General features: G+C 33.2%; 1 long non-coding RNA gene across 5 annotated transcripts in view; it reads left to right on the plus strand.

Moving 5' to 3' along the window:
* The first annotated feature begins 2,202 nt into the window (after nt 1–2,202).
* LOC127837706 (uncharacterized) overlaps nt 2,203–16,556 on the plus strand; it is a 25,766-nt gene continuing 11,412 nt past the window's right edge. For 3 of the 5 annotated variants that reach the window (XR_008029438.1, XR_008029441.1, XR_008029440.1), the window contains exon 1: nt 2,203–2,345. This is a non-coding gene — a long non-coding RNA (uncharacterized LOC127837706). Of the gene's footprint in view, nt 2,346–12,102; nt 12,119–16,556 lie in introns of all 5 variants that reach the window. The other 2 variants (XR_008029439.1, XR_008029442.1) reach the window with 1 other exon arrangement.

Raw genomic sequence — 16,556 nt, forward strand, 5'->3', positions numbered from 1 at the left:
CAAAGCCGACAAATATAAGATAACATAATTAGACAGCGTTTACGGTTAAAAGTAAATTTAAAAATGTTTCTTCAGCTTCTTGTCCCTCCCTATGTGGAATGTTATTAAACAAAGAAGATACATCTACAGTTTCAAAGTATGAGTGTTCTATTTTTCAATTTAATATTTAAAGTCTTGTCTGTGGTATCTTGGCAATATTTTCTGTGTTAGAACTGCACGCAGACATGATTAGCCGACTGGGATATCCTATTGGAAGTCTGCCATAAAATGGCTTGAGTGTTTTTGGCAATATGTAGAAATTTCGGATATCAAGTATTAATGAGGAAAGACATTTAAATTCTTACTGATACCGGGGTTGTGGCCTATTTATTATTTCTTCATAACAAACTTTTCGAGATGCTGATTGTCTGGTGTTGGTTTGTATTCACATTTTGCAGAAAAGTTAATATTTTAATTGGCGAGTTACTTCATCTTTATAATTTATATTCCTTTTTATTCATCCTTATATTAGCAATAGATGTGTTTGCTTTGTTAATAACAATATTATTATCATGTGCTTAAGTGTTCAAACCTTGCAGTTGTTCCTTAGATATATAAAGGCGCAATCGTTTATCATTAGCATATGAAGACTTTTATTAGTAATAGAATATACAAAAAGTTCAGATAAATGTCTGTTCCACTAGTTGGGGTAAAATGAGATGGTGTCTTTGTAAAGAATTGTTTGTCTTTATATTTATCTTTGTAGTCACATCTTTTTTTATCAATTTCTGTAAAATATTCTTTTAAACGCAATCGTCTTGTAAAAATAAATACTTCTGCAGCAAGCTTAAAATGCGACTTTCAATTATAATAAAAATGAACGTCGTTTTCTTAAATCACGTATATGTGTACGTCAAAATAATGTAGAAGTTATCAAAGTATGCTTTAAAACATGCATTAACTTATTTTGTATGACACTCTGGGTCAAACAATCTGTATATTATCGAGCTATTCAAATTTCTTGGAAATACAACAAACACAGTGATAAGTAGATATACCATATATTAAAATCAGTAAAATCGTATTTTAAGGAAATTCTCACATCAAATACGCCGGTAGTCGAATATTCGTATGCGTATTTCTATTGTAAGAAAATCGTGAGTATGAACTAGCTTTCCAAAATAGCCAATTATGCGATTTATTATAAATAGCGAGCTCTTTCTTTCTATTTATATGTTTACGTATGAAACTATTTAGTAATTATAGTAAAATAACGCAATTGCATCGATTTTAAATTATCTTTCATTGGAATAAATAACACTTGTGTGAGGCCACTGTTGATTTACATGATTTAAATGACCATTTTAGAAGAAAATGTAAGATTTGGCGCGCTATTTCACCTATTGAAAACTCTATTGATGTGCAGTCTATATTCTAGGCGGTGATCACAGCTGAAATCGTATTAATGTTGTTTTACATCGTTGTAAGTATAGGTAATAGGCCACTTGTCTTATATGAAAGAAGCCGAAAACGACACTGCGTAAAGCTTCGCACTCGTCTAAATATGATTTAGACTGTCAACATTGGTCGAGGCAGATGGATAGAGCTCGACTTGAGGCCGAACGCATGAGAAAACGAGCCCCGTTATTCAAAGCATTTTTGCCATTTTCTTACTGCCATTTATTATAAACATAGTTATGAGTACAACAAGCCTTAGAACAGAGCATATAAAAAAATGTGAGCTTCAAATTTTGATTATATTAGTTATTGTGCGTGACAGTACTAAGGAGAATGTATTTGGTTTAAGGATGCATTACGAAGTGTAAGTAGTTCTTGGTATTTTAAGGAACAGGAATATATATATATATATATATATATATATATATATATATATATATATATATATATATATATATATATATATATATATATAGTTTCAGATTGGGTAAAATGGTGGGTCAAACGTCCATTTTACGGCCGTATTGTTGGGTCTTTAGTCGATTGTCGGGTCCCAAAGTCGATTATCGGGCACTTGGACCCGACAGTTGAAGACCCACTTAAAAAAAGGCTGCTTAACATACTCATGACTATTTTTAAATTCAAATTTGCATGTGTAATTTTACTCGAATTGTCGGGCCTATATCTCCCATTAGCACACATTAGGTCAAACTCCACACAGCAGTTACTTCCCTTGGGCATTCGCCAATCGTTAATGTCTTTTTCTAGAATAAGGGAGGCCACTGCGTATGAGATTGACCAACCTCGGCGCAGTGATTTACCGGGAACCAGCATAGCAACGAACGACAACTCGGCGCCCGACAACTCTGTAATATAAATTGCCAATTTTCGCGGTTAAACTTAAAAAGGTAAGTGGCGATAATATTTATTAGGTTTATTTATATTTTTGGTTATTAAAATTATTCTGCAAATGACTGAATTTAAACTGAAACTGCAACCAATAATAAGGACACAGTTTCTGAAACGTTTGCTGACAATGAAAACATATTTCAAACATGTAAAGCCGTGGCACGAATTTAGGTGACAACCTTGTTACCGCAAACAAACAAATGTAACCTATAATCTGCATTTAATGCAGATATAGTGACATTCATGAAAGCAAGCATGATTGTAGCATCAGATCATTTCCATGCGATACAAGTTCAATATATGTTTTAGGCTGACTGCAATGGTTAGACTGGGGAAATAAATTATAAAAGAACAGAATCTTTAACCACACAAGACAGTTGGACTAGCCTTAGTGGTACAGTCATGTTACTATTACCGGATCAGTAGCGTAATAAAGTTGTTCTGGGGAAAAGCAATAAATGGTTTAAGACTTCTTTTACATCAGTTTGATAAGGTTTCCAGACAAACGCTCCCACAAACAATCGCTCCTACGCTAAATTAGTTCTGGCTTCAATAACTTTAAAATTCGCTTTCTATGAATTTTGAATGGCGCAACATTAAAGTTATGGACCAACCCCAGTAGGAAAGTCAACCAGGAATATACGAAAAGTTGACAGTTAACAAAGACCGCTCCAAAACAGCTTGTAAAAGCAGTTATTGGCCCAAATCAGCTACTTTATGTCTTTATTGGAAAGATTGACATTTTTCACATTTAACTGATATGTTTTTTTACAAAATACTATCTTAAACATTTAACATTTATCTTTTCTGCTCTAACATATAGACCAGTTGACGAGTGAAGTCACGCGCACCTGCAAATATTACACTCCGCCCACTGGTTGGCAAAAAGAGGTGAAATTCATATAAGCGCTTATAGAGAAAGTTGAAATAATAATCGTTTTTATTGATAATCATGCACTATATCAAATATAATTTTACTAACTATGTCTGAATTAAACATAAGCGTGCAAGGAAATGCATTTTTGGAACGATTATATTGTTGTTATTATTTGTTTTTACTATAAACGAAATCTGGAGTGGAACACAATATACGAGCACGGTATGCAGTTACCATAAAAATCTCTACTTGGCACATCTTCGCGACCATTTTTTAGATAAAAAATTCTCTGATATTGAAATTTTTTCAGAATAAAACAAATTTAATGAACGAACAAAAATAAGGATGTAAACAAACAGCAAATAGATCGACTTTATGTACGCAACATATAGTAACTGATTTGAACATGCCTGTAAAAACTTGCCTTGTTACACATTAAATAAATTCTCTTGATAAATGTAATTGTTTTTATTTAATTATTCACACCAATTTTGACACTCTTTGTTTCAGCGTTTTTAACCCGGTGTTTTATTGCACTTTTGTTCATCATAAAGCGATTATCTCGTTATGATCGGATACTGTCCAAACAATTACAAAGAACACATGGTGTGATAAATCCAGGGACCTATTCTTGGCCACTGCATAAACCACATGTGGCATACAAGTGTCTGGTCATTAAACATCATTTATGATACCTCCATGTCATCTCTTGGCATATTGAGCGATCATCTAAGCAAAATTGTAAAGCCAAAATACGAAACAGTTGCTTTAATAAAATATTTGAACATATTAAAAAATGAAGATATTTGTCCGAAATGGATTAACAGGAATTAGTGTATGTATATATTAGCCTGTTTAATCATAATAATAGAGTGTTAATAACTATAAATTAAAAATATTGTGCAATTTCATTGCTACACAATTAACGTATTTAACGAGTACCGGCAAATGTAAACTCGGCTATTCATGTTAAGATTGTACGTTTCTGTAGTGTATGAAATGACATGAAAACAAGCAAACAACAAAAGGGTAAAAAATACTTGCGTAAAATAAATTAATATATAGATATATTTATCATAAAATGCTAGATTGTTATCACTCCTTACCACCAGTAAAGAGAGTGCATGCAAAGACAGTTTAATTTGCTTAATATGCAGTTCTTGTTTTTCATATGTATGCTAAACTTTATGATATTGTCATTCGATGGAAACGAAACGGTAATTCATTCCATGTAAAATAAAATTACTACAATGTTTATTAATTGTAATGTATTCCGCTTTTAGGGCTTCGTTTTATAATTGATTAAATGCCCCTCTTGCACCTTCGTTCGCTTATGAACAATAACAATATCTGCACCACTTATAATTATAATCAAATTAATGTATGTGTTATTATCTTTGAAATATAATTTACCAAATCTTACAATCACAAAAAATATGAAAGAATATTTATTGTTTTGTTTTGTTGGATTGCCAGTTTTTAGTCTGATGTATTAATATTATTAATATGTATTTTTATACAGAGGTAATTATATTTATGAAAATACATTTATTGGTACTAAATATTATATTTTTGCACTATTATTTAAGAGTTTTTATGTTTATTTCGGATTTTTGTATCGTTTTATTGACTAAACAAACGACATGTATACATGTTTTACGTTACTGTAACCAGTGTTTTTTGCCAACCAGCCAGTGCGCATGCGCGGAAAATCCCGAATGTAAACAATAACATTCAACTGGTCTATCGAGAAAAACAGTGACGTGACACACATGATTGAAATGCGAATCTCCCGAGATTTCACGGTCATATGATGTTATTTCTATTTTTAGTAACAAACCATGTGCTCAATTGTTTACAAATTCAGAAAGACATTTCCCGTTTTTTTTTTATAATTATTCTTGCTTGTTTTGTAAACAAATTGTAGTGTAAATACAAAATCAATGTACAAAATATTCAAAATTACCAAATTCACTTTGAAATCAGTGTTTAAATCCACCAGACGTAACTTGTTAATCACAAATAATAGATTTCAGAAAACGAAAGTAATGTTTACAATTCCAGCAAAAAATGTCAAGGTCGATCCGAAAGTATCCAAATGAAAACTCGTCACATGACAAAGCGACAATGGTGCAAAATTATGACTTTCAGGCTGATGAGAGTTATTTTCATCTATTGTAAGATGCATTTGAAACATTTGAATCTTAAAATATGCCCCGATGCAGTAATTTATATTCATTCACCAATATATGAAGGAATGTATCCAAGAAAACATACTGTCTTTGATTTATAGCGTGACATAAATCTGTCACCACTCTGGTTGACTTTCGATACAGGGTTGACTTCAGCGTACAGATATGTCAATACTATATAAACTGTACGCTGAAGTTTCTTTAGCTAACGCTAAATTTGACAGGGCGGACATTCGCTCCTACAATGTTTTGATAGGGCGGACAGTAGCTCCTATATTATTTTGCCAACTCGGACAATCGCTTCTACATTATTTTGTCAACCCGGACAGTCGCTCCTACATTATTTTTATTCAACGGCAAAACGTTCTATATGCCTATCAAAGACTTACACCTATAATTAACCGACAATTAATTTTGCCAACTTGTTGACAGTTAGCCAATTCAAAACATTACATTTCCTACATTACATTTATTGGAATACATGTAAGTGCCATTTTGCGAATGGGATAAACATAAAAACCGCAAATATGTTGTTCTTAATTTCATTTGTTTTTATGATATGACATTTATATGACATTTATAAACATATATATACACAAAATACACAAACGAAAAAACATCCAAACAAAAGGTCTTTTGTGTCTGTCAGTGGCTCACCGTCTTCTTTCTTACGCGTTTTATCACCGATTATATTTATATAATAGCAAAGAATTAAATTGTTATATATTGATAGAATGTTATACCAGAAAAATTATACATTGAAGACGAAATTCATAAAATGCAACATGCAGGCAAATTCGACTGTACAGACATGTTCGATTTACTGCATAACCATCATATGGTTGACTTAGACATGTGCTTCTTTGAGTACGAGTGACCCTCTAAGCATAGCACAGACTGACTGCGTTTGTTTGTTAGAAGTTCCATGTTGGTAGTAAATTATTGGCGTAATATTGACATTACAATATATACATATTGTTTTCACAGATTGCTAAATTACATTTAAAGAATCGACCAACTGTAACATAGTTTCTTAATAAGTAAATTGATTTATTAAAATCACATTGATCCGCTCATGTTAAATTGGCTTTCTGTTAACAAGTTGGCAAATTTAATTGTCTGTTAATTATAGATGTTAGCCGGGTTGGCAAAATAATGTTGGAGCGACTGTCCGCCTTGTCAAATCCAAAATGTATTTGTGTTACCTTTTTTTCGCCGCAGAATTCATGCATTAACGGATCAGTTGTAGCTATAACGGATCACATGATCAAAACCACTCAAGGAGGGGGGCATTTAACATATTATTTAAACTGTCGAAACATGAACTTTGTTGTTTACAAGGACCAAGTTATATTGCCAGTTATAAATAATATTCATGTTTTTGTTATTGTTATTGATTGTTTTCTATATGTGATCTTGTATTCTTGTGTGAAATATCTGATGAAAATCCTAAATAGATCAGAAAGATATGGGCGTGTTAAAAACCATGAAATTATTTGAATCATATATAATCATCGATATTAAACATGGATCATAAATAAAACTATAAGATTGATGTCATTTATTGTAAGAATCAACAAGATTTTCATATATTTTAATATAATATATTAGCAATACGCATATTATCACGCTTGATCTGTTATTGTCCTTATTCTTTATTTCATTTAAGGTGCTGCAAAATCTTTAAACACGAATCAAAACTGAAATGGACTTTTGCAGGCAGGACTACTAAATGGCCTTAAAATTAATGCTTAAACTTCTTGCTTGCCAACATAGTTATACTAGCATGTGGCCGCGAACAATGTTTAACCTCGATTTGGAAACGAGACAGAAATCAACAAAATTGTATATAAATGTCAGCAAAACATACCGAAATGTTTGACAAAGAGTCTTTCCCATTACGACTCAATCAGTGCGTTTTAAAGAACAGACCTTGAAGATGCTATATATTAAATATCATCTAAAATATCAACTATTTATCGCAATGCGCAGTCTGTAATTTACTGATGTTTAGGAACCAAAAGTTAGGTAATGTCCGGTTATATGATCATATGCTAAAAATGAAGTATGCTTTCTGCTTTCTGTGCATTGATTTTTTTAATCCAAAATGTTTTGGGCCTGCCCAGCTAGCTGAGTTGATGGCTCAGTTGATAGAGCGCCAGACTGTCAATTTTTAGGTTTGAATCTGGGGGTAGGATAAAGTTTCTTCATAGAGATTGGTTCCCGAACATTGTAACATTGTATTTGTAGGTCATTCTTCCCCAACCTCTGAATCAAGTTGGGAAGAAGTGGGTCACTTGTGGTTGGCTAATACTGGTCACAAGAAGTAGGAAAGCTGGTTCATGTCCTGACCACTTGCAAAATGACCTTAATTTGGGTTCAAGAAGGCATTAAACCTGATCAATCTAAATTCAACCAAATTCTTTTGCCCAAAGGTCAGAGTTTCAAATACATTCCAACACAACAGCTGTTGGCAGTCACCTCGATTATTGATTATAAAGCCCCGTCCAGTTCGATTGTCAGCGGCTAGCAGTCAATAGTATGGTCGTTTCAATAACATTGCCAACAACGATCATTTGTCTAAACTGTTTTCAATTTTCTAAAGATTGACTGTTTCCAAAACACAATTTAATATTAATCTTAAAGAACTGGACCAACGTTATTCCTTCTTCTGTTTGAGATTTTGCAGAACTTCTCCCTAAAGTGACTAGTCTTTATGACATTAAGTGAGTAATAAGGCCTTTCAAAATTTCATTCTCTACAGTTATTTGATTAATCATTAAATATTATGAAAATTTAAATATCATTTATGTTAGATATAGAGCCATGTATTAATCTTGCATGATTTTCATGTCTGATAGATGTTTCACTCAACAGTTTGTTTATGCAGAAATAAACAAGTAACTGATTTTTATGCCCCCCTTCAAAGAAGAGGGGGTATATTGCTTTGCACATGTCGGTCTGTCGGTCCGTCCACCAGGTGGTTTCCGGATGATAACTCAAGAACGCTTGGGCCTAGGATCTGTGCAAGTGGAAGTCAAGTTCTTAAACCTTTGCATGCTGGGAAATTTGTCGTCTGCTAAAATGTTGTCTGCTGAATTTCTCAAATTAGCGTTTTCTTTGAATTTTTTCAAAGAATACTATAAGAATAGCAAACAGTTTGGATCCTGATGAGACGCCACATTCTGTGGCGTCTCATCTGGATCCAAACTGTTTGCAAAGGCCTTCAAAATTCGGTTCCAGCACTGAAAGAGTTAAGAAAATCCCTGGAGTTGGTACTGTGCATCATTTAAGATTCCTCTTTGTAGCCTTGACCTTAAGTCATTTAATCTTGTTTGTTAATTTCAATTTCAGCTGGCACTACATGTTTTTGCCTTTATATGTTTTGAACAAATAAAATGGGCATCAAATCCTTTAAGCAAACAAACAATTGACTCTGGGATACGGCCTTACCTTTCAAAAGGGGAAAATACCATGTGACGGGCACTTTTGGGGAAAAATTGCAATAAATTGTCATAAACCGAAGGTTAATTACATGTAATAACCATTATTTGCTCCACTTAAAAGCTGTAGCTTTTTATATGGCTTTCCCCTACCACAAGTGATTGGAGCTATACTGCAATCACTGTGTCTGTCTGTCCCACATGGGTTTATGAATAAAATAAAACATTTCAAGTTTCAAATGCTTAACTGTTCCCTGGAATTGTTCAGGAAAAATGCCTTGTAATTTGTTTAGCAGTCACATAAACAACCAAGCTATGTAATATGGAATTTTTACACCCATTATTGCTGCTTCTTCCTGTATTTGCGCGATGATTATCTGAGATATTAACTCTATGATTCTGTATTCTCAAATCTTTTCTATAAAGAAGGAATGTAGTTGACAATTGTTAATAGTTTTATTTGATCGTTCGTCAAAAGTTGTAATTCTGTTACTCTTGTATCTTCAATGCAATTGAGTAATTAAATAGCAATTAAATTGAATGCGTTTTAATTCCCTTTTATTATTGTTTAACTTGAGTAACAATGCTATGACGTTAAATTTTATTTACACTTAAATGTATTATGAATATTGCTGGGCCAAGTGTGAGGTTGAGCGCTCTATAACCAGGTTTAAACCCCCAATGCTTTGCATTGACCGTTCCAAGGCGGTGACCCCAGCTTTATTCATATTTTGTGTTTATGTTGGTTTGTATTGTGCTGTATTGTGCTGTTTTGTACTGTTTGGGCAATCGGTCACTTGCCTTAAATAAAGGACCTACTAATTGTTTTAATGAAAATTCAATACTGCTCCAGCAGCTGGAGTTTCACTTCTTTATATTGTATTATTTTTTAACCGATTTTTTTTCAAAACTTTCCCTCTGTGTCATCTGTAAAAGACTAAGATTAATATTTCTTTGCCAAAATACAGAGGAAATTTTTAATGGAATATTGATTGTTGCTTTAAAGCTTTTATGATAATCAGTAACAGAAGCAGTAACATTCAGCCATAATTATGTATCCACACGGCTATAAACTAATACCAAGCTTCCCATTCCCCTTCTCTTCAGATACTTCCTTTCTTTCAAAGGGAAACAGTGGTGGTAAACAGATGATATTGCAATATTGCAATACTTCTTCCTCTGCCAAAATACATGTTATAAACATTGTTGGGCCTCTTATCAGTTATAAAAATTGTAGGGTCCCATATAAGAAATAAACATGTTGACACTAATTTTCAGATTTCATATAAGTCATATTGTTGAGTCTCATATATGAAATACTGTTGGGTCCCATATAAGTAATATTGTGGGGTCCCATATAAGGTATATTGTCAGGTACCATATAAGAAATATTGCTGGGTCCTATATAAGAAGTATTGTTGGGTCCCGTATAAGAAACATTGTTGGGTCCCATATTTAAGAAATTTTGCAAGAAATATTGTCAGGTACCATATTATATAAGAAATATTGTTGGGTCCTATATAAGAAGTATTGTTGGGTCCCATATAAGAAACATTGTTGGGTCCCATATATAAAAAGTATTGTAAGAAATATTGTTTGATCTCATATAAGAAACATTGTTGGGTCCCATATACGTAAAAAGCATCGTTGGGTCCAACATAAAAGATACAAGTTGACATTCTAGGGTCCCTTATAATTTAATTAACATTAAATGTATAATTAACACTTTAGGTATCCATATAAGTAATGAAAATTGTTGGGCCTGGCCCTTTATTAGAAGTAGACATGTTTACACTTAATGACTAATGTTGAGACCCATATAATTAAAATGTATTGCTAGTAGACTGAACTGCAATTTTCTAACACTGGTTTCAGTGACACACATTCACTGTGCAGATTTCTACTAAATATGTGTTGTTTTAATCTCAAAATTAGTCTTGAGGGTTAATTGACACACCCATTAAATTATTTCCTTATAACCATATGGTATCCGTTGTTAATTCGAATGTTATTTATCATTTTGCCGTTCATCGTAATTTCTTTTCTGCTTGCCACCATCTTGGACGATGACGTAAATACAGGCATGCTCAATCACTATACATTGACCACTGCCAGTATCCTCCGCAATATAGACAATCCCAGAATCGATAATAAGGGCGCCGCCATATTGGCTATTACGTATTTTTGAGTAGTGACTTAATGGACTTTCCTACATTAATAGATAGTGACATCTACAATTATTTTGTGCTGAAAATGAACACACAAAAACCATACCTATGCTTATTTGCTCAAAGAGACATTCAGACAGGAGAGGAGCTTCTTTATGACTATAGTGTGTCTGATCTACCATGGAAGGTTAGTTATATCATATACATCATATTTAATAAATAGATGATGCCATTATCATGAAGAAGCACACATGAATGGATGTCAAACTACTAACATAACTTTTGTCATCAAACAGCTTATGGCTTTTCGCTAACATAATTGTATCCTCAAAAACAGCTGTTAACCCTTTGCATGCTGGGAAATGTGTCTCCTGCTCTAATTCATCTGCTGAATTTCAAAAATTAGCATTTTCTTCGAGTTTTTTTCATAGAATATTATTAGAATAGCAAACAGTTTGGATCCTGATGAGACGCCACATTCTTATTTTTTCCCTGTAACAAAAAGGAAAGAGCATTTATACATTTGTATTTGGTATCTAGCGTCTCTAATTGGTCCACTATCAGGATTGTTTAAATAATGCCCCTTTGGTTAAAATTTGCTCCTTCCTTGGAGATCACATCTTTTACAAAAATTAATGAGCTATCAGATTCATCTTATGTTCCAAGTTAATCAACCCCACAAATCAATAAGAGTTCAGCAATCTTTATTATAGCTGTTGAGCAATATTGGGCTTTTTTATGTCCCCCACTATAGTAGTGGGGGACATATTGTTTTTGCCCTGTCTGTTGGTCTGTTGGTTGGTTGGTTGGTCTGCTGGTTGGTTTGCGCCAACTTTTACATTTTGCAATAACTTTTGCTATATTGAAGATAGCAACTTCATATTTGGCATGCATGTGTATCTCATGAAGCTGCACATTTTGAGTGGTGAAGGGTCAAGGTCATCCTTCAAGGTCAAACGTCATATAGGGGGACATTGTGTTTCACAAACACATCTTGTTGGACCTTTTGTTTAGTCTTGTGTTATCTGGTACCTTTTATAAAATCAATATTAAGTTACTTTTGCAATAATTTGTAGGAAAAGAAAGCCAATGGTATGTTTAGTTCACAGTTTTTAATGGATGTAATGATACTTTGAATGGTAATATTGGGAAGTAAGTAGGTAAATATTCTTGTTTAAATTGTCTAATTATTGAGTAAGCCAATCTTGTGAAATACAATTTAGCAGAACGTTCAAAGAAAATAAGTTTTTATGGCCAACTTCGCATCATGGTTGTCAGTTTTTTTCAAGGCTGATAAATAGTTATGATAATTTCAATACTGTCAAAAGTATGCAAATGATAGTTGGCACACATATTCATGTACATCTCTTAGGAAAAAAGCAACATAACTTTAAGCGGGTATATTCGATTTTTAAATGCGTTAAATTGTAATATATTGAAACAAATATGCTATAATAACACGCAATATGCAAGAAAAATGATACATTTAAGACGAATTTCATAAAATGCAGCAAATGCAAACTTGCGCACCAAGCTGATTGTGACGAAGATAATTCGTACATATTTTCCTACAATAACCGATGCATTCGTCTTTTAAGTAAGTGTTCGTGTGTCGTATGAATCAATATCGCTGCAGGAATTTAAAATGAACCGTTAAACTAAATTTAGATTCACATCTTACATGCATGATATACATGCTGGCGAATTCGGCTGTACAGGCTTTTTCGATTTCAATTTTAAATATTCTGCTTATTTCGCATTTTCCGACAAATGCTCTTCTTTACTTGTATTTTAGTTTATTTTGAAATATATGTATAATAAGTTTTTTGCACATTTTATATTAATTAATAAATATTTGACAAGATCGTATATACCCGCTTTAAATGGTCTGCCACCTAGGGCAAACATGTATATGATACTTGAATTATCCAGTGAATGGCAAAATCAAATTCAAAGGTATCATTACAGCCTGCTTGTTAAGATTTAATTTTCATGTTAGTTTGCATCTTTTCATTTTTAGCTCATCTATTTTTTGAAAAAAAATTATGAGCTATTGTCATCACCTTGGCGTAGGCGTCCGATTAAGTTTTGCATTTACAGGGGTTTTTCTGTCTATTTTGGGAAAAGGAGTCTGACCAAATTGGGAATTTTTTATCGACACAATTGGCCATTTGGGGAAATTTTGCTTCGATTAAACAGCTCATTTGGGAAAAAATAGTGAATATATCATGCTTAAATAATTCAGTAGTTTAACAAATAAATTTGTTTTTATTTGTTATTTTGTCTTCTTTATATAAACAGATGCAATATTGGGCGTGTTCAACGTTTATTCAAGTACTGCATTTTTGTTTATTAGTTACAGTTACACTCTGAGATAAGAACTGAACAGTCAAAACCTTATAGCAGATATTTTTTACCAAAACAAACACTGGTTAGTCACACAAGTTATAAGACACTTCATTCTTTAAAGAAAAAAAAAAATTTTTTTTTTGGAAGTTGGGACTTTTTTTAAATATTTTGGTTTGGGATCGGGTCCGTTTGCTTTGGGAGTGCCTCCGTTTTCCGGAGGCGCAGACAGTGCTGAAAACCCCCTGATTTAGGTCCACTTTACTCATTAAGTATCAATGCTTTTGCATTCAAACTTGGTACACTTACTAACTATCAAGAGGGGACTGGGCAGGCAAAGTTAGATAACTCTGGCGTGCATTTTGACAGAATTATGTGCCCTTTTTATACTTAGAAAATTGAAAATTTGGTTAAGTTTTGTGTTTAGGTCCACTTTATTCCGTAAGTATCAAAGCTATTGCTTTCATACTTGCAACACTTATTAACTATCATAAGGGGACTGTGCAGGCAAGTCATGCAACTCTGACTGGCATTCTGACGGAATTATGGGCCCTTTATACTTAGAAAATTGAAGATTTGGTTATGTGAATTTTGTGTTTAGATCCATTTTACTTCTAAAGTATCAAGGTTATTGATTCTAAACTTCAAATACTTTCATGCTATCATGAGGGTACTGTACCTGGCAAGTTGAATTTTACCTTGACCTTTGAATGACCTTGACTCTCAAGGTCAAATTATTTAATTTTGCTAAAATTGCCATAACATCTTTATTTATGATTAGATTTAACTGATAATTTGACAAAACAACTCTTAACTGACATACCACAATAGACTCCCCCCACCTTATAAATGACCACCACACCCTTACACTATACCCCCCTCCCCCCCCCCCCACCACCACCCAGCCCATTTTATTTTTTATGTTCCCATTCACTATAGTGGGGGACATATGGATTTTCCCCTGTTGGTCTGTTTCTGCCAACTTTAAACATTTTGCAATCACTTTTGCTATATTGAAGAAAGCTACTTCATATTTGGCATGTATGTGTTTTTCATGGAGCTGCACATTTTGAGTGGTACTTTCTGATAATGGGTTAAAATGAAAGTGAATATCTGTTAACAGTTGCACTGCATAAGCATGAAACAAATTGCCTGGATTATTTCATTTATTTTTCTTACACATACTGCTCTGATAGGGAATACATGTTATAAAACATGACTTGCGAGTTTTTCACACCTTTATTGGACATTACACAACAGATTAACACCAATGAGCTGTCGAAAGTCGTTAACCTCTATGCCATTAAAATCTGTTAAATGGACGAATAAAGCAATTAAGCTGTGATCTTCGCCATCTTTGTACCAGATTGCAGAATTTCCAATTTCAGATTTCCAGTTTGCGAAGTCATTTTTGCCAATTCCCAATGGGCAGAATATTTATTTATTAGGTTGTTTACGATGTATCCTTGTTTGAAGCTTTATTATTGCAATATTTCTGCCTAAATACATGTAATAAGAATTGTTGGGCCTCTTACAAGTAATAAACATCGTAGGGTCCCATATAAGAAATAAACATGTTTACACTAATTTTCGGGTCTCATATAAGTAATATTGTTGGGTCCCATATAAGAAATACTGTTGAGTCCCATATAAGAAGTATTATAAGAAATATTGTTGGGTCCTATATTAGAAGTATTGTTGGGTCCCATATACGAAACATTGTTGGGTCCCATGTATAATAAGCATTGTAAGAAATATTGTCAGGTACCATATAAGAAATATTGTTGGGTCCTATAAGAAGTATTGCTGGGTCCCATTTTAGAAACGGGTTTTTTACCTTCTATAACAGACGCCGAACTAGGCTGTTTGTTTCCCCTTTCTGGTCAAAAAAATTCCACCTAAAAAAAATATATATTTATTTTTAGCTCCATCTGGCCAGCGGGGCTTATGTCATGGTCCTGTGTCCGTCGTGTGTCCATGCGTGCGTTAACTTTTTCTTTAAACATCTTCTTCTTCTTCTTTTTACAGTTTTGAGCACGAACAGTCCGTTTTCACGATTTAAAACGGCCGTTTTGTAAATATTCACGGACATGAAAGGATTGTGAATTGGCCGTGTCAAAATTGTGAAATGTCCGTCCATGGCCAATCGCCAAGAAGGAAAAACAGCCCTGAATCCACAACGAATACAATGACACAATACAACATAAAGCTAATTTGGCATGTTCACAGACATTCAAATATTTTGCAGAAATGGCATTTGCCGTTGTTATACATTTTATACCACGCTATAATATGTACGTAAAAAACACGACACCCTTCTATTACTCATCATATTAAGGGCTTTGCGGCATGTGGATATTGTCTTTAACATCTTGAATGGCAAAAAGGATTTTTGTCCGTTAAATGAAGGATTTTTTGGCTGTTTTAAAGATTTGAAGTATTATAAATTGTTTATAAGTTTTTGTCACAGTGTATATGGGTTCCTCTACCCCTCCAGTGCACATATTACTCTCGTCAAATTTTTCTTGGTCATACGTGCACTGTTTGGGTTAGAGGAACCAATATACACTGTAAACAAAAAACTATAACTTATGATATACATAACAGCAAAACTTCAGTTGTAATGTTCCAATATACTTTTCTGTAGATTTCAGTAAGACCCCCAATGGATAATAATATCAAGGGCCCAACTGTTGATATATACTTATATATATGTGGCGCGTTTCTGAAAAAGGCCCCTTTTGTGTGGAAACGTCAAATAACGGAGAAAGAAATGACGTTGTGAAGATATGCATTATTTTCCGACGTTTAAAATATATTTTAGACAACATCACACAAATTTAATCACTATGCTAATTCATTTAATTTAGAACGTGTAACAATACAAATTGGCCCATATTACATGTATAGTAGTAAACAACGGACAAAACTTCTTGCAACATTATATCGTCAAATAGTTGCATTGATATAAAAACATTTTTAGAGTTCACACAGCATCTCTTCAAAATTATAGGTTTGAACAAGTTTTCATTTGATCATATAAACGTGTACATTATCTGAATAGGAAAAGAACGAACTTTAAGAACATTTTAAAAACTCAATTTATTTTTGTCACCTTCATATGGCCTTTTTTTCTGACCCATGTCACGTAACATAATAGCAAAACCTTCTTGTATCCAAGCCA

Source organism: Dreissena polymorpha, chromosome 7 (assembly GCF_020536995.1).
Source record: "Dreissena polymorpha isolate Duluth1 chromosome 7, UMN_Dpol_1.0, whole genome shotgun sequence".
Classification (NCBI taxonomy): Eukaryota; Metazoa; Mollusca; class Bivalvia; order Myida; family Dreissenidae; genus Dreissena; species Dreissena polymorpha.